Source organism: Dermacentor andersoni, chromosome 1 (assembly GCF_023375885.2).
Source record: "Dermacentor andersoni chromosome 1, qqDerAnde1_hic_scaffold, whole genome shotgun sequence".
Classification (NCBI taxonomy): Eukaryota; Metazoa; Arthropoda; class Arachnida; order Ixodida; family Ixodidae; genus Dermacentor; species Dermacentor andersoni.
In genome coordinates, this window is record NC_092814.1 from 367,947,611 (window position 1) to 367,967,168 (window position 19,558).

General features: G+C 46.0%; 1 long non-coding RNA gene across 1 annotated transcript; it reads right to left on the minus strand.

The window, feature by feature from the left end:
* Window positions 1-6,714: 6,714 nt before the first annotated feature.
* LOC126516410 (uncharacterized) lies at window positions 6,715-13,236 on the minus strand. Its single transcript, XR_011892346.1, has 4 exons — window positions 12,838-13,236; window positions 12,642-12,747; window positions 9,683-9,777; window positions 6,715-7,159 (listed from the first exon to the last, which is right to left on the minus strand). It is a non-coding gene; the product is annotated as an uncharacterized lncRNA (long non-coding RNA).
* Window positions 13,237-19,558: the final 6,322 nt, after the last annotated feature.

The window sequence follows — 19,558 nt, forward strand, 5'->3', positions numbered from 1 at the left end:
CCGATATTACTCTTCCACAGGGAAACGGACTCCCGTATATTCCACAGGTCCTACAGTTGACGCACTCCTTTCTGTGCTTCTTTTCACAGGCCTCCTTTATTTCACCATATGCCCTTGTTTTTTTTAACCTTAAGTAGATAAGCTTGTTTCGAGCTCACAATACTATGTCCACCTTTCCCTGTAGTCCTTTCTTCTTCAGGTTAGGCGATACCTGGTGGATGCATGGAGTTACGGCGAAATCTTTCTTTTTAACCGACTCAGCGCTATCTGACGGCATGCCTCATAATCAGATCGTAGTTTTGGACCGTAAAACGACATAGAAAAGAAAATGAAATAGGAATCTCATTGACATAATCAATTACAGATTGTGCGAAAGTGTTATGCCGTTTCTTGCACTCTTGTCTTTCATGAGCACTTGCATAATGTGGAAATGGTTACCTTGATGTCCGGAATGTGGTGTATATTAACACAATTATTCGTTTTCCTCATCATGCGAGGCTTTCTTGTCAGAATAGGAATTGAAGTTCTTTAACAATAAATACTCAACTGGTACTTGCATGCGAACAAGCGTATGTCCCAAATGCAAGCACGTTGACGAAAGTATGTTTGAGGCATACTGGCAACAAAAATTTACCATAGGTTTTTTTTTTTTCTCGAAAGCCAACTACACATCTCTTGATCTAGCATATTTATCTTTTATGCTACAAGTCTGTGCTATTTTTCTTGCTACGAGTTCTCTGAGATGTGTCTTTGATACGTACGTCCTTCGTGAGCTTGTTTTTCTTTTTTTCGACAGCTTTGATGTTTTTTCGGCAATGATTTATTGCACATATTTGAAAGGTGTTCCTACAGCAGCCATTATTTCTTGGACAACTTCATTCCAACCAGGCTCTAAAGTTGTTTAGACTATTCATGTAGTTATTTTGTGTAACAATTAGTAGTCTTGCATTTAAAAATTATCCTTTGTCCCCAATAGTTAGCTCTTCTTGCACTAGTGAGTTAAGGTGTAATACCTAAATATATGAAAGTAAACATTGTTACAAGTATGTACGTCGGTGTAAAACTATTAGATATTTGATGCTTAAAATTTTATTCAATTCATATTTGCAAAAATATGCATTCGCCTACCTCTGCTTCTTATACAATGCACAAAGATGTACCCAAGTCATCGTTTTGCTTTATGAAGTCTCACTTTGCTGCATAAAATAGGGCCAAAAAGCAACTTTCCAGAGGGAACTTGATGGTGATGTCTTTAGTATTCTGTTCTTCTGCATATGTGTTGTAAATTAATAATTATACTGGAAACTGTGGAACACAGATTTATTTAATACGCAAGCCCTCGCCCCCTGTTCAGCTCACTTTCATAGTTATGCTGATTGTGGCTAGCCTATAGTATCTAAAGAGGCACGTCTATGATGTGGTATGAGGGTTCGTGTGCAGGGCTACTGTGAAGCTAGTTATTGTTCTCACTTCAACGCATTGAGCAAGTTTAGTGCTTAATTATTATAAAAAAGGACACCATCAGCCAAGGTTGCAAGGGTGAGAAAAATGCTTTGGGCAAATCACCAAACATACAAACAGCATATGACTAGACACCATGTGCTAGTTTGTATTTCTAGTGATTGAGAGAATGATATATGGGCTGTTGGGTTAATCTGGTATATTTGTCGTGTTAAAACACCGGCTGTGAAGCTAACTTGAACATGTCTAATTATTTACGAAATTGTGCAGGTGGCCGTGACCTCGAGGAGCAACACCTCAGTCATACTAATGGTATGGCTTGACCATATAATTTCATAATTCCTTGTTTAGAAATGTCATGGTGGGTTACAACCTATGAAATGCCACATCAGCACGCCTGAACATACATTCTTACTTTTCAGACGCTTAGAGAATGATAAACAGTTGCGCTTTAAAGCACATTTTGGTAACAAATATACACCACCTTCATTTCATAGGAATGGAAAAAGGTGATTGTGAGCAGCCATGCTATTGTGCCATGCGTGCAGGAATATAGGAGAGCCTGGAGGCTAACAGATGTTAATAGAGTGGACAAGAAGCTCTGATTTGTAAGGTTGTGTTTCTCCAAAGAGAATGCTGTAGTAAGGATTTTGCAACTGTGAGCAACACAAGAACGAATGGAACCTTGCATGTGATATATACAGGGTGTCCCAGCTAACTTTAGCCAGGCTTTAAATATATGCAAATACCACGTATCTGGACAGAACAAACGTAATGTTTTTTTGCAGTCGCTTGGAGATACTTAAAATTTGTGTTTTCATTCCGCCTAATTAGGTAATTATTCTTAAATAATTAATCAACTTCTTATATATTACAATCAGATCAAAAGTGTCAATGAAAAAATTGTAGAGCGACATGGAGAGATTCCAGATACAGCTTTCTGTTGCTCAATACTTGCTACATAAAAGTGTTTTTCGGAGCTTTAAAGAAGCCCATTAATGCACGCAAAATTGCCGCGCGACTGGCCGTCTGAGGCACTTTGCTTGCAGGCATAGTAAATTTCTCTCCTACTTGTGTTTAGTGCAGCATATGAGCCAGAATTTAATTTCGTTGTCGTGTACCTGTTTAAAGAGTCATTAATTGAGAAAGGCAAATATAAAACCACTTATCACGTCAAGCAATTCGCATGCGAGGTCACTGCACTCGTCACAAAGCTTAGTCATTTGATAATCTTGGTTTGTTTTGAGATGAAACACAGGTACTCTGCGCCTGTTTAGGTTAGCCTATGCACTTTTCATTGTTTTAGATGTGGCTGTGCATTAGTTAGCAAGTTTGTCACTAAATTAATTACATTTGGCCCATGCCGAACTCAATCCAATACCTTAAGTAGTTTGCTTAAGTCACTGACTTCATGCACCATGTGGAAGCTTCTTTCTTATCTAGGGATAAAATAAAAAAGAGAGCACGCGCATGGATGGTGTTGACAGCAGCAAAAGGTCTCAAGGCAATCATCCTTGATTGTCACCGTTGCTGAGACAGGAAGCATGTCTGCATACACTTTGATCACAGGCTGTACATTGTTTAAATGCTGAATGCGGCATGACTATAGGCAGTGAAAAGGCAGCAGATTGAGCACCCCGGCCTTTTTGCATGGGAATTGCTACCTTGTGTGCCCCCATAAACCTCTGTCATCTCTTAAGGCATGAATGAGATAATACTACTTCTTTTGCGGGGACGTTCTTTAGCACGAACAAGAAATATACACGTGACGGTATCTTGTCAGCAATATGAAATAACATTTGTTTTCATACAAACATTCTGCGCTTGAAAACATGTCGGATAAGCGTCTATGCATAAGGTAACTATCACACTTTAGAATAAAAACAGGAACAGCACAACACAGAACGAGCGAGTAAACAGCGCAGAATAGAGCGCTGACTAGCAACCAATAGCTTTATTTGCAGATGCAGCATATAAAGACCATCATTCAATATGACATAATATCACATCCAATGATGTCTTTATATGCTGCTTCCGCAAATAAAGCATTTGCTTGCTAGTCAGCGCTCTGTCCTGCGCTCTTTGCTCACGCATCCTATGTTGCGCTGTTCCTATTTTTATTCTAAAAATGAACCAACCAGCCCCATTGAACACACTGCTAACTATCACACATACATATAACTTTTATTACTGTCATAACCAATTTTAATCAATTGCTTAGGGCATATACCGGCGGGATAGTTGATTATTCATTATGGAATATGGTAGCGCACTTCTAAACAACGACGTAACACAAAATGAACAAACACGAGTGTAGTGTGTGTCACCCAGCGCTGGATCGTGCTTTTTTATTGTGTGCTACGTCACTGTTTCGAAACACGCTGCCATATTCCATCATGTAGTCGATTGTAGTCTCAATTTTTAACTTGGCAGCTAATAAAAAGAAACCCTGAGCAGCACAGTGCAAGCAAATTAACAAGCCTTAGCTGAAGGCTCCCACGCCTGCTCGTTGATAAAGAGAAGTGACTTGTCGGTCTACACAGCTGCATTCCGCAATGTTCGGTAGATTCCTCGTTGGCGTTTCATGCTCGCACGGGCGCGGTAGCGCTGCAGAAGTCGCGAGATGCCTTTTTCCATGCCGGGTGCTTTTCTCGTCGCGCCGATAGATTTCATTTGTGCCAGTACTGCTCCAGAAGGGCACATGTAACTGGAAAACAAAGGCCCCAGGACAGTACCAGCGATTGGCGTAATAGTTCTGCAGAAACCCGCAAGGTGGAAAGAAGTAATTAATAAAGGTAAAATGAGACATCCACCCGTTCGTAGCAATTGCTACAACGCAAACCTATACGGGTTCCTCAAACCAGGACGAATTTTTCTTCATTGCGAGGCTTTTCTTTCGAGGAACCCGTGCGGGTTTCCATTGTACCAATTGCTAGTAGCGGGTGGATGTCTCATTGTTCCTTTATTAAGCCCCTGAGATTATAATAAAGCAGGCGGCGCAGCATCTTCAGGGCACCCACGGCGCAGCACACGGGGGCGTCCAAGCAGGAAGCAATGCCGTCCGTGGGTTCAGGCCGCTGAGGCCGGAGAGTGTTCGCATACGAGATTAGCTCTCCGCGTTAGGGCACAGCCGTTCTCACAGCCCCCCTCGCTGGCGCAGGCGAGCCCAAGGAACAGTCCGGGTTCTAGCTTTGGTGTTTCCGTGGTGGCTTTGGTGTCCTGGAGGCGCCGCCGATAATAGGAAACAAATACACGCTGTTAGAACAAGTAAATAAAAACTGTTAAAGAAATATAGTAATGCCTAGGCACCAACTTGTGGCTCTACGTGGCACCGCGCTGCTTGCACCGCGCTGGTGAGAGGAGAATTATGGAACGCCAACGAGGACTCTACCAATATAGAACCATCTGTAGGTGTACGGTAATGGATAACGCTATGGTGTTGCAGCGTGCAAAGCTGCTGCTACGACAGATCCCTTGTTAATTGGCTGGAAAACGTTGTGGGCGTGTGCACGCGCGTTCTTGCAAGCTGTCGCGAGCACACCTACAAAAAGTGCGCCATCGCGCCGGACACAACTGAGTACATAGCTACATCTGCTGCTGGAATGTGATGCGGTAGCAGTGAATAAATTTGAAAAGCGGTGTGGGTAAGAACTGCGCAGTGTTCCAAAAGCTGGTCACCGCGCAGAAGCAACACACGCAGTCGCAGAACTGAATGTGACAGGGCAAGAGTCGCGTTCTTGCCCTGAAGCGGAAACTTGAACCCCCATCGACAAGAACATGACAGTGTCGTCTGGTGTTGGCGATAGCGCCCGCTTCGGAAACCTTTACTCCGCAGAACTGTTGCCAGCCCTGAACAACTCACGCTCCCAAATCGCAGTGCGGATGCCGGCGCACGCGAACCGCTCGTGCGGTCACAGCGTGAACCAAATTTCGGCCCCGGTTACGCCGCCCACCCGCTCCGCATAAGCGGAACGTGTGCGGTGCGCCTTGCGGCGATGGACGGCTCGAGCATAATAAGGCCTTGCGGGAGCTGCAGTCATGGTGGTTCAGCCAGCATGGTAAATATGGGAAGTACATTTATTTGCTTAAACTTCGTCCTTCTGGCTTCAAACGTCTCTTCGAGTTTGGAAGTTCGTCATTTTCAACAAAGTACTTTGTAATAAACGTTTAAAGAAACATTATTTGAATCATTGGCTGGCAGGATTCGAACACACGCCTTCTATAGTACAGAAGCCCACATGCAACCATTACGCCACGCAGGCATGCATCGACAAGCGGCGTAGAACGACCTCATGAAGTTTTCGTGGGAAAGCCAGCTTCGCGAAACGTTGGACGTGCTTTAATTTGGGCACTTCGAGAGGTTGAGCCGTTATTAGTAGCGATTGTGCAAGTTCGCAGAGTATTTTACATACGCTTAAGGGAAAAGTGGCTCCGCATAGTATTCTACAGACACGGAAGGGAAAAGCCCCAAAATACGTAAAGTTTTACACTCAGTGATGTGCTTTGTCTGTTTTAGAGCTCCGCTGGTTGCAATTGCCCTTACAAAAATTTCTAGTAACTTTCAATAAACTTTCTTTAGACAAATGTTAGTAGAACCTACCAACAGTCTATTGAATTTCTTTAGACCATTTTCAAACTTGTATACTTCATAGCAACATCCTATCGACTATTGGCCACCGATATTGAATTGAAACCCTTTTTACAAACTTTCTTTAGACAATCAATGAACATCCTTTAGACACTAAAGGAAGGATTTCTCGACCATTTTCCTACTTCTTAGAAACATTTTAGTAACATTCTGCTTTCTATTGTTCGATCTAGAAACATTGTAGTAACGTTCTGCTAACTTTCTGTTGCTCGGTCTAGAAACATTTTAGTAACTTTGTATTGTTCGATCTAGAAACATTTTAGTAACTTTCTGCTAACTTTCTGTTGCACGATCTAAAAACTTTTTAGTAACATTCTGCTAACTTTCTGTTGCTTGATCTAGAAATATCCTAGCAACTTTCTATGACTCGACGTAGAAACGGCCTAGTAACATTCTACCAACTTTCTGTTGCTCACCCTAGAAACATTCTAGCAGCTACTTTAGTATGCTTTAAATGTGCTGGTGACATTTAAGCAAATTTCTCTGGCATTTTTAATATATTCTGGTGCTTTACCAATGTAACCTTCAACATGGGTAGTATATATAAATGTATTTGCTATGAACAAAACACTCCAATATTTTTTAAAAGCAACATTTATTTAGCACATTTCAAAGCCTGCGCGCAAGCATCGATGACATGTTTTCCATCTCCGCAGTGTCGAAGTGCCTTGCTGTGTAGCCAAAGGGAAGAGAAAAGGTAAAAAATTAGTTCAACCTTATGTCTCTGTTAGTGTATCTGGCCAGGACTGCACAAAGGAGTGATCCACAAGATTTTAACTTCAAATTACGAATTAAAGCAGACATTTTAGTTGTCTGCGCTGTCACACATACTCGGAATGGCGTTCACACGCTTTGGGTCCGAAGCCACTTCTTGGGCGACATCCTTGTGGGCATTGGAACGCCGCCCAAATAGAGACTTGTGCTCTAACTCTTCTGGGCTGAAAAGAACCTTCAGGACGCCCCGTGCACATCTTGAGCCTGAGTTTTTGCGTTTCGCTGCAGTCGTGCCAGCGTGGCCTCATCAAGCAGGATTCCTTCCCCAAGGTCCACCTGAAAACGAAAGGATACATTAGTTCTGGTTTTTATGCTTTGTAACTAAAACATTTGTCTTTCCTTTGCTATAATATTCGGATAATGATAATTTCTTACTTAGATGGTCTGTTGTAGGGAGTCATGCTATGATACAGTAACATAGGTGACTTTGCAACAAAAGCTGTGGTTTATATCTATAGGTCTCTCAAACACTTCCAGTGAGTCAGGATGCAATAGAAATGTGATGGCTTCATTCGGAATTGCTGCATATAGACTTTCCAGTTCACGTTAAACTTGCAACAATTGCTGCCCTATTTCACTCTTCCGAAGTGAAGGGTGTTTCAGGTTTTGACTTTATTTTATGTCACCTCAGCAGCGAATTCCAGCAATTATGTAAGCTTTGCCACGAACTCATCTTTCGTCCTAATTCCAGTTTTTCATTTGGGCCATTTCAACTCTTTCAGCCACGCACATTAAAATAAGAACTCCTGCTTCTGGCTCCAGCCCATTTGTTCGTACGTATTCTGCTCTCCCAATCATGCACTGCTGCAGCAGATTGCACGTTGGTCCTTACAGCACAACATCAATGGCAGCTCACCATGCTAGTGGCTTGGATGAGTAAGGTGTCGGAAGGGTGTGCCATATGGAATGTCAGGCTGAAACTATCTTACAGCCTTTAAAATAATGGTGCTGAACTTGACTAAGTGAACATCATTCAGGACTATACAAGATCTCTGCAACAACATATTGCACCGCACTGGTTAGTGCCAACAGCGTTTTATCCGCATATCGTTGTACTTTCTGCATGTGCAGCATCTACTTACAATCACGTCACAAATGTTCTAGGTTCATGCAGACTAGCTAGTTCACACTCAGGTGTTTGGCAACAGCCAAACTTGCATCTGTGTGTGCAGTACTGCTATGGGCAGATTAGCCTGCAAGTTGGCGAGTGGCATGCAATAGAGCACATGCCATTTTCAGACGAGAATGCCTACATACATAATAGGCCTCTGCGTTGGGTTGTTGAAGCCCAATTTGACAAGTGCTTTGAACACAATGACTTTCGGCATATACCTTGACATACTAAAGAGACACACTAAATTATGACAGAACATTATGTTTGTCTCTCCATATATGAAATAAGCAATTTGTACCATACGATGAAGCTTGTGAAACAAAGGGGAATGTAAAGTGTGTGGCGATGCCACCAACATTGATTGCGGTTAGCCACATGCAATGAGCTGTTGATCACTATAGGAGGGTTACATTGTCTTCAAAGAACAGTAGTCGACGTAGAAAAAACAGAACCCTTTGTTTGCAGAATAAGCAACAAAAACATGCGAAAATGAAGCAGAGCCTGGTATATTACATGCTCTCTTTACCATGGCCATAATGAGGTGTGGAGTTCAGAACAAAGAAGTTTGGTTTCATTTTCTTTACCCATAGTTTTACTACCAAATAAATGAAGAAAAGAGTTTTGAAGGAATAACTTATATGACTATAATATTTTAATGTTCCATTTAGTGTCTGTTTTGTGAGGTGGGCTAGGAGCTTCTGAAAGTCGTGCTGCTTGGTTCAGAAATGAAGTAGCTCCATTTTTTTATAGAAGCTGAATTAGCTGCACCTGCAATCAATGTAATGGAATTGTTGAAGTAGTACTGCTGCACAGAATATGAACTGTTATATGTAGGAACTGTACAGTTGTGAGAACTAACCTAAAAGAAGCAAAGTAGTCATAAATCAGTTGCAGTAGAGATATTCGAAGGTTAGGACAACCAGAGCTACACTAACTGTCAATAAATGTGGTAACATCACTTAAGCTTTAAGCCCACCTTTAAAGGCAAACATGAAAGATCCCTCAAATAGCTTTTGTTAAAATGATTTTATATTTAACAAAATTGAAGTGATTCGCACTAGACCTAGCTGCGCGGGCTGCTAGGCTATAGAATATCCATCTTAACAGTGTCTTACAAATAGTATACTGCACTTTATTTTACCGATAACTTCTAAACACGTCCTTGGAACAAGTTCTTCCTATTGAATAAAGTCATTGACAAATTTCAAGAAAATTTGCCAGATTCTATACTTTCTGGCTAGTGCACTGGAGAGAAAAATGAGATGCGAAAGGCAGCGAGGTTAACTGGAAGACAGATATTCAGTTTGCTACCCTACACTGGGGAAGGAATAAAGGCAGACAGGAATTCAATGCGCATGGTGCATTACAAATGAAGGCTATGTGTATTTTACAGGAATGTTCTACATCAACACTTGCACTACACTTAAGAGTACAACATGTGAGAGTTTGCGGTAGCTGCTCCATGCAGAAGGCTTTCCTAATAAATGAAAACAAGGTTTTGTGCATTTTCTACTAAATATGAATAGTTCTGATAAGATAAATTGACAGAAGACAGCTAATATACGCTGTGCTTGACTGTAGAAAAAAGAAATAGATTGACCTGTTAAGCTTTTGCTATATCGTAATTTCCACGGGTCAATTACCTCCCCACAAGTCTGCCCCAAGAAATCACATCAGCTTCTTACTTTTGGTGCTGACACGACTGCGACGGGCTCGGCACCACCGGCACCACTTGTTTTATCAAAGATGTGTTTCAGCCTCCTTACCATCCTTGAGGAGTCTGCAAAAAAGAAAACGACACTGTGAACAAATGAATTGTACCTTGGTTGAAGGTGCACACGTTGATCTGACTACGCCAGCCAATTCTTAACGCGATGCACTTGCTGGTGATGCTGTTATTAGTGATTACTGCTGCAATGCCCCATTCTACCTCAACAATTTCTGACATTGATTGTTTACGCAGTAGCGCAGAAGCACATGGACGAAAGAAAGAAACGGGACACAGTGCTAACTATCAACTGAGTGTTTGCTGCACGAGAGCAGATATAATATCACTGCACAAAAAAGGAAGTGAGAAGAAAGACACAAACAAATCAACCCAGTAAGATGAACTCACACAGGCAGCTAATGTGACAAAAAAATTTCTTTCTCCAATAAGGAGACTGATGGGCAACTAATAAAATTTCTATTCCTAATCTCTGCAGCTTCTACTATTTCTCTGGTGAACTGGTCAAGGTGCCTGGCCAGCGATTGAATGCGATAAAACAGAGGCTTCCATCTGCAGCGTGCGCAATGTCCGGCAAGGTCGCCAGATAGGGCTAGTTTCTCAACGTTGTTTGTGTGCTCACGTAATCGCTTGTTGATGCATCTACTTGTCTGTCCCACATACTCTTTGCCGCAGTCCAACGGGACGCAGTAAACCACCCCTTCAACACAAGAAACAAATGGTTTTCGGTGGGTCTTGTTGCACCCACGTGGCTTGCGCGTATCCACGTTTACCCTGGTGCACAAACTAGACAGCTTTGAAGGAGCAGGGAAACCGATATCTACACCAACACATTTCCCGAGCTTTTTCAGATTGTCACTAATCTCATGTAGGTAGGGCAAGACGATTACTCTCTTTACTTGTGTCACCTGGTCAGTGGCATTGCGAATGCTGCCTGCCACGGTGGTCAATAGATGCAACGGTTTACCTGCATCTAACAGATGTGAGACTTTGTACGGAAAACTTCTCTGAACCAAGTGCGGGCTGGACTTAAAAAGGGTGTTTTTGAAGCCCAAATTGACAATACCTCACTTCACTAGCTTTGAATGGGGTGAGTATGCAAGAATGAGTTTTTTGCCTCTAAGCTCGTAAAACCAACATGAGGCAAGAAACCCATCCTTGCATACTTATCAGCTCATGAATGCCCATAACCATAGCGTCTTACAATGAGTATTCTACGTTCTATTTGATAGATTGCTGTTCAACAAGTATTTAGAAGAAATGCTCCATATTAAATAGAGTTATGAACAAATTTCAAGAACAATAATTGCCAAATTCTATATCTTCTTGCTTGTAGATCGAAAAAATTGAATGCACAGAATGCAGAATGAAAGAAATCTATAGACATTTACAGCAAGGCTCCACAATTACTTGTTCTATACTCAAAAGTATAATGTACATGTAAATTTGTATTTTCTCGGCTAGATTGAACTTTGGCAGACATGCAACTGGAAAGCACTTTGCTTGAATCAAATGGCAACTCGTGGCATCGAATGCTTTGGCAGAGCACGCAGTAATGATTAAGCACAACAGTGACTGCATGAAGTCTAGTGCAATTGGCCAGGAAAGAAACTCGAAGCCACACCTGTACCTGTGGGGTCTCTAGAGATACAATCAACAGGACACACACTTATCGAAACGAAGGAACCTTCTCCGTGTTATGCACGATGCATGCGTCACATGCTAAAACCTACTAAGTAGGCACTTCTACATTTTTGCCCCATTGAGAATAAGGCTTTCGAATAGACGCCAAACTGTCTAGCTTTCAAAGGTTTATTTGATTAGTCTATGTCATTCTTTGTCATGTTCGATCGCGACCAGACAAGCTTCCATCAAACTGTCAATGATAGAACTTTTGTGCGAAAGCATTAAGGCATTTTTGCCTAAACCATGCATGTGGGTAGCAGAACACATTTTTCTAGATGCTCTAGAGTGCATTATTCGCAGTATGAGACCTCAATTTGACAAGAAATGCAACAAATATTTGCACTGTATCAAAAAGTAAATAGTTCAAAAATCAAGTCCAGGCAGCTTGAGCTTGAAGAAAGCCTCCTTGCGACATCTTGGTAAATCCGAAGGGAAGTAAAATCAATTCTTCGCAGTACACATAAATAATTGCAAAGAACAAGCTTCATCCCATGCCAGCTGAAAAAGGGCAAAGAAATGGAGAAAAAGTATGGCAATGTAACAGTGAATTGTCAGCATTGAGCTGTGCTGGTTGCTATATGATTCAGCAGTTTCCTATACCATGTTACCAACTCAAATTTCTGCAATGTATAAAGGAGACCAGCTTCCAGCCTGAAACGAACCTACACTTGGGACTCATTGCGAGCTTCTAACATTAAAAGGTTAATGATTTGTTATAAGTTTGAGGAAGTGAACACTCATACTGACTAGGAATTCAGCAGCTACCTAATAAAGCAAGAAAACATATCGTTTTATGCAAATGTATTTAGGAGGTCAAGTATGGCATGCAATACATAAGTGTGACCGATTGGGGGGAAGAATATGGCCACACAGGCAATAGTGTGAGAATTTAACTCCATAAGACTGCATAATGAAAAGATCAAAAATTATACATGTCTCGACACCTCATGCATCTCAACGAGGTTCTTATAAAGGCAATTTGGCTAGATAATTATAGAGCCTGTGTGTAGTATATCATGCATAATTACTTAAGCCCCCCCCCACCAATTATATGCAACTCAGAGGAGGCTACTTTGGTAAGTTGATTAAACTCAGGGCTCTCCAGATCACCAAAAGATAAAATTTAAGTGATCTGCCACTAGAAATCCCGAAAATGGCACATACAGTACAATGATTGCATATTGCACAAACGTATCCTACAACTCACAAGGTAGCGACAGTTTTGTACGCACCTTTGTGAAAGCATGCAGATCAGGTGCTTTATCGTTGTGCTTCCCAGCTTCCAGCAGTGGAGAAGGTTCCTGCGGGGTGTAGGGATGCCTCCAGAATCCGCATAGCCTTCAACAGTAAGAAATGAAAGAGGAAATTTGTAAGTGAAAGTAAGTAAGTAAGTAAGTAAGTAAGTGAAAGAGGAAATTTGTTATTTACCAGTGTCATGTGGAATTGCAAAGAGTGCCTCACATAGCCAGCTGCATCAATCAGTGTCTGGTTGTACAAATCTCTCTTCGTTATATCTCAGGAGGTTTACACTGCTATTTTGTAACAAGTGAAATTTCAGGAAGGAACGAAATCAGCAACAACAACAGACTAATAGGACGATCATCAACAAAACACAAATATATAGTAAAACACAGAGCATTTGATTAAGAAAAAAAATATTGAGCACATGAGAAGCATTCTGAAAGCTAGGCCGCGATTTCGTAGCGATGCTATTGTTTTCGCTATTCGTTAGTGGTCTGACCGACGCCTCGGCCCGTTAGCCAGCCGTTAGCGGTGGGCGACAAGAGTGGCACAGAATCGAGCGATTAGCATCGCTACAAAATCGCAGTCCTTACTTTATTACGCACTAGCCCTAACCTACAATTGCCAAGAGCTGGCATCCCGTTCTTTATACATACATACATTATATATATATATATATATATATATATATATATATATATATATATATATATATATATATATATATATATATATATATATATATATATATATATATAATGAAGGCCAGCGTCTCCCCGAAATGTCTCGATTAAGAAGAAACCTTGTTATTGTACTATCGGCCGATATCTGCTCTGGACCACAGACACATTGGCGAAGACACTCAAGAACATAAACGATACAGGCAGGTTCTCGCGACGCAGACCTTCAAACCCAACTGCATACGTACAAAAATCTTCATACAAGGCTATATCCGCTCAATCGTCAAACTTAGCTACCGTGTGCCAAAGCGCGAAGCCCATCACACATCGACGTATACATTACACATGTACTATAATTGCGGGAATGCCGACATAACGAAGAATTTCTTGCCAGGAAACTACCGAGAAAACAGCAACTTTCAGGGTTTTCTTAATTGTGTGCTTATTCAGTCATTGCAATCAAGGCGGGTAGCATATACTTCCCAAAATAGTACTAGTACGCTGCAACATCAGATGAAGCTTTCGTGAAATTGCTTGCTAAATGAACACAGCCACATGGGCAACCTGCGATCAGAAAGCGCTCTGCTCTGGCTAGTTACAGGACTCTTATTACATGAACCATAAGCTTCAAGAATGCGCGCAAGCGCCAAACTTGCTCACCTTTCAAGACGTCGTCAGCAAACGCTCCTTCGTCTCACACGTACCGTAGCACCGACGTTTTTCTGGCACAAGCACTGTAGAACTTCCTATGAACTCCACCTCCGCAAGATCACCCCCTTCAACAAAGTCTACCCTATATTATGATTCGACGCCCCAGTACCAGACTTCTCACTAGAGCTCGGGCGGGCAGCTCGGCACAACAAAGGAAGCTCGGACGGGCGCTGCAGTAGGACACTCACTGTCGACACTGGTGGATCGCACGAAATACACGGCGAACTAATGTCGTTACACGAGTCCGGAAGGTTTTGCGATGGTTAATGCATACAAGGTGCACATTTTGTCTAGACACTTCTAAAACATGATTCCACTACCGCCTTAAAGCAACGAGCACTTTGACAACCAGCGTGGTCTGTGAACCAAACAAATTCTGCGGTAGCGCCACACTGCGGTTATTAGAAAAATGTACCGTAAATTAGAAAATTGCGTGTTTTTCCTAATAAGAATTAGTAGAGTCCTTTTAACGAATTTGGTGGGTTTAAAAAGTGTGTAATTTGTAAAAGTATGCACTTTGTGATACAAAGTTTAAGGAAATGTATATAAGAAAAAAATAACGAAGTGGATATTGCCTCCAAGATTCCCATCCGCTTTAGGCGCATGCAGTTTTCAAAAGCACCGCCTTCGAGATCGGATTTTGTTACTCAAGGGAAGCCGCACCTGGGAGGAGGGCAGGCATTTAGGCCCCCTTTGGTGGACTTACAATATCTGGGTAAGCTTACTTATCTATAAAGCATATACAGGGACTTAAGCCGAACCATGAGCGAGCTATAGTTGGCGAACACAAGCCTATGAGCGCGCCGTCCGTGCAGGTGCGTTTGCTTGCAATGGTGGACGGCCTACTGGCTTCTTTGACACTGTGGGGGTTCCACTCTGCGTGCGGCTAGGGCTGAAGGCGAGCTCCGGATCTAGCCCCACGCAGTCGCTTCGTGGCACTCCCAACCCGTAGCGCGGGAATTGCCGCTACGCCGGGTTCGAACGAATAAGGCAACCAGCGGTGTCAACGGTAATAACGTTTACTGCTATTAGCAATAGCGAGAAACCGCAGAGGGACGTCCTCTCAGTAATAGTAGTAAATAGGCTTGCCTCGTTGTCTGGGTGGGTCAGACAAACGAGATCACTCACGGGATGCGGCAGGTGCTTTCGTCCAAGCGGTCCAGGTGTCGGCGTCCCAAGAGAGAGAGTCTCCCGGTGGTGCGCTTTTATGCCTTTTTACCTTTTTGCGAGGGGAAGTCCTTCTCGCCCGCCGGATACGTTCCCCTTTCTCGTGAGCCGCGTGGGGGGAGAAGGGTACGCGCGTCACAAGAGCGACGGAGAAAGGGAGGGCGCGTAGTGACTCTCTCCCTTGTCTACGCCGGCACGACCCGTCCGCCACGTGCCAACGGGACGACGCGGGTACGCGGGAGGAAATGGAGGCGGGTGCTCCCCACATCCTCCTCCCCTTAAGAAGGCCCTCGGACGCAAAGAGTCGGACGCCGCTTTATTCGTCAAGAATGGCCCAGAAGCCGGTCTCCATCTCCTGGGGCTCCTCCACCGCCTCCCTGTTGTCGCTGTCGGCCACCGCCGCATCTTCGCTCGCTGTGCCAGCCGTCGCTTCGCGGCTGGCTGCTCCGCTGCTGGTGGCTCCGCAGCTGGCTGATTTGCCGTCCCAGCAGCGGTGCCTGGGTGTCCGGTCGCCACGTGGAGCAGCCATTCCGCGAACTCGTTCTCCCGGGCCGCTCGGGCCAGCATGGACTGGACCGCTCCGTTTGGTGGGCGTGGCTGCGGCGGTGGCGTACTGGTTCCCGTCGTCCGGAGCCTGTGCAGGGCCCCTCGGTCGTGGCTCTTGTGGATGCGGACCGCGCCACAGCCGCACAGTCTTGTACCCGCCGGCAGGGGCAGGCAGGCGCCCTCCGCCCTCCGGTCCGCATCGCGTAGAGTCCGGCCCTGGAAGAGCCGGAACAGCCGTTCCGGAGGCGTTCCGATTCGGGCCCTCTCCTGCCGGCGCCAGGGTCGGTCGGATACGTATGCGGCTGGCGGGTCAACGCCATCCTGTGACGTCCAGGTAGCCACGTCCCGGGTGGCGCGGCTTGGTTGCCTGGGGTTCGTTGCCCCGGGTTCCCTTGGTGGCCCTGACTGGGCCTCGGACGGAGAAGTCAGGCGGCGAGGTGATGGGTCCCCGAGGAAACGGTGACGTCGTCCGCGATGGGCTGGCCCTGCGGGCGTCCGCGGTGAGGCCTGGCGACGCCCCTGGTGGGTCGAGGGTCCTCGAGGGGACACCTCAAATGGTGGGCGTCCCGCCGCCGAGTCGTCTCGGCGGCGCTTTGAGTTGGCGTCGTGGTCCATCTGCGCGGTGGAAGTCGGCACAGACAAGGTTTACACTCGCATTGCGCGTAACGCCTTGTACTCCGCCGGAAACATCAAATGGGCCCGGCAGTGCCGGAGGGTTTCCTCTTGCTACGCAAGTTGTAGCGCGGCGGCGGGCTCGTCGTTCGGTTCTGGTTGCTCTCTCTCACCGACCGTCGTTGAAGCAGGGTCTGGTTTTCATCCCACTGCTCATCACGCGGCACGTAGCGTTTCAGGTCGCATACATGTACCGGCCCGCAAATCGGCTTTCCTTTCATGTTCTCCAGCCGGTACACGAGCGAGGAAACCTTCTCTCGCACTTGATACGGCCCAGTCAACTTCGGCGCCAGCGAGGCAGCAAACGGTTTGCTAGAATCGCTGAGAACGTGCTGGCGTCGAAGCACCAGATCGCCCACTTCGTAGCGGACGTTCCGATGCGAGCGGTCGTACTGCGCCTTCTGTTGCGCCCTAGCGGTGCGAAGATTACGGCGTGCTTTGTGTAAAGCTTCTGTCATCTTGGCATGTAGGTGCGTCGCGTATTCAGCTCGTGCTGCCGGCGCGACCGATATTTCGCTGCGATCCGCGAGAACTCTATCCATCGGATTCGGCAGCTCTCTCCCCAGGTTGAGAGAAGAAGGCGCATACCCAGTCGAGCGGTTCACTGTCGACCGTAATGCAAACCCGATCTCTGGAAGGTAGGTATCCCAGTCCTTATGTCTTTCAGAGAACGCGACAAGCATGTGCTTAATGTTGCGATTGACCCGTTCAGTGGTGTTCGACTGAGCATGGTAAGTTGTCGTTTTCTTGTGCTTAATGCCAAGTGCAGCGCATGAGTCGACGAAAACCTTCGCGGTGACGTAGGACGCATTGTCCGTTATCAACTGCTCCGGAAAGCCAAATCTAGTGAAAACCTCTATCAACTTATCCATGATCACTCGTGCCGTCAGTTTTCGCAAGGGGAAAAGTTCGACCTATTTACTGAAGTGATCTGTGACTACAAGCAAGAATTTGTTCCTGCTCGGTGTTGTGGCATACGGTCCCATGACGTCACACGCCGCGATTTGCCAGGGAGACTGGCTGTCGATAGGCTGCATGAGGCCGGGTGGTCGTCCACCTCCGGGCTTCACGCTTTGGCACACATGACATGAGGGGGCGTAGCGCATCACGTCCCGTTTCATGCCTGGCCAGGTAGCGAGACGACACAACTTAACGCAAGTCTTGGGGCCGCTCGCGTGCCCAGCGATGCACGAGTCGTGAAAGTAGCGTAGCAGTGCTCCTCGCAACGCGCGCGGTATCACCACCTTAAACGCCTCACTTGTGTCGTCCTCGGTGCGAATATACCTCAGCAGGACGCCGTCGGAATTCAGCTGATAAGAATCCAGCGCGCTCACAGCATTACCAACTGTTCCCGAGCGCTTAGCACCGACAGCAATACCAGCTGCCTCCATGTGTGCGGCGGCCGCGCCACCCTGCTCCCGGAGCTCGTCGAGCACTTTTCGACAAAACGGGTCCTACTGCTGAGCCTAGAACAGCTCCTCTCTGCTGAAGACGACTCCTGCGGAACCGACAACATCTACGTGGTTCACGCTCTCGCCCAGGATCGACGGTTGTTCCGCGTCCCTTACTTGGGCTACTCCATCGCCTCGGACTGGCGCTCGCGAAAGTGCGTCAGCTGCGGCATTGCTTTTTCCTTTGCGGTAGCGCACGGTGAAGTCGTAACGCTGCAGCAGCAGTGCCCAACGCGCCAGGCGGCCACTCGGCTCGCTTAAGCGCCTCAACCAAGTGAGAGCCATGTGGTCAGTCTCAATCTTGAATGCCACTCCATCGATGTAATAGTCGAACTTTCGCAGAGCGAAAACTATCGCGAGGCACTCCTTCTCTGTCACCGAGTAGTTCCTTTCGGCCGGCGTCAACGAACGACTCGCGAACGCAGCCGGTCGGCGAGTGCCTTCGTGCTCCTGAAGCAAAATTGCACCTAAGCCTAGGTCGCTTGCGTCTGTTTGAATCACAAACTCCCTATTCAAAGCGGGCAGCTGCAATTCGGCCGTGTCCGCAAGCACCTTCGTGAGGCCACGCAGTGCCGCCTCCTGCTCTTGGCCCCAAGTCCACCGTTCGTCTTTCCTCAAGAGCTTCGTCAAAGGCGCTTGCACTGCCGCGCAGTCTGGAACGAATCGGCGATAAAAGTTCACCAATCCCAGAAAGCGCCTCAGTTCGCCGATATCTTTCGGCGACGGGTACCTCAGTATAGCCTCGAGCTTATCCTCACTCGGCAGGATGCGGCCGCTGTCCAGCGTGAATCCCAACAGCGCTATTTTGTTCGCAGCTATCTGAGCTTTGTTCGGGTTCAGCGTGATACCCACAGACCTTAGCCTGTCTAGGACGTCTCTCAAGTGGCGCAAGTGCTCCTCTAATGTTTTCGAATAAACCACTATGTCGTCCAGATATGCGAGGGCATGTTGCCACTTCGCGTCTCCTAGTACTCGGTCCATCAGCCTTTGATAAGTAGCGGGAGCTCCGACGAAACCAAAATACATTCTCTTAAATTGAAAGAGCCCCCGGTGACAAGTGAAAGCCGTTTTCTCTTTGTCACGCTCGTCCATTTCGACCTGAAAGTATCCACGACTAGCATCGAGCGTCGTAAAGTACTTCGCCCCGCCTAGGTTAGACATTAAAGAGGAAATGCAGAGTAGAGGGTACGCATCCTTCTTCGTAACCTCATTCAGCTTGCGGTAGTCTACACAAAGACGATAGGTATCGTCCTTCTTCGGGACTAGAACTACCGGGAAGCCCCATGGGCTGTTCGACCTTTCCACCACGCCTGTGTCGATGAGTTCGTCTAAGGCGCTATCAAGTGCTTTCCGCTTAGTCAAGCTAGTCGGCCGAGGATTACATTTCCATGGCACAGCGTCATCCGTGTATATCCTGTGCCTGACTAGCGTAGTGCGGCAAGGACGGTCAGTGAAAATCGCGTCGTATTCGTACAATAGCGATGACAGTCATGCCCGTTCTCTCTCCGGCATATTGACCTCTGACAAAAGCGGGTGCGTTGCTCCTCGCAGAACAGTGGCGCACTGTTGTGCCACTGTGTCTCTCCCCTCTCCTGCGCCGATTACGGTTCGCTCGCTTGACAGTGGCCGGGTGTGGCCCACTCGCGCCGCGCCCGGAGACTGTCGTGTCTCCGCTGCCAC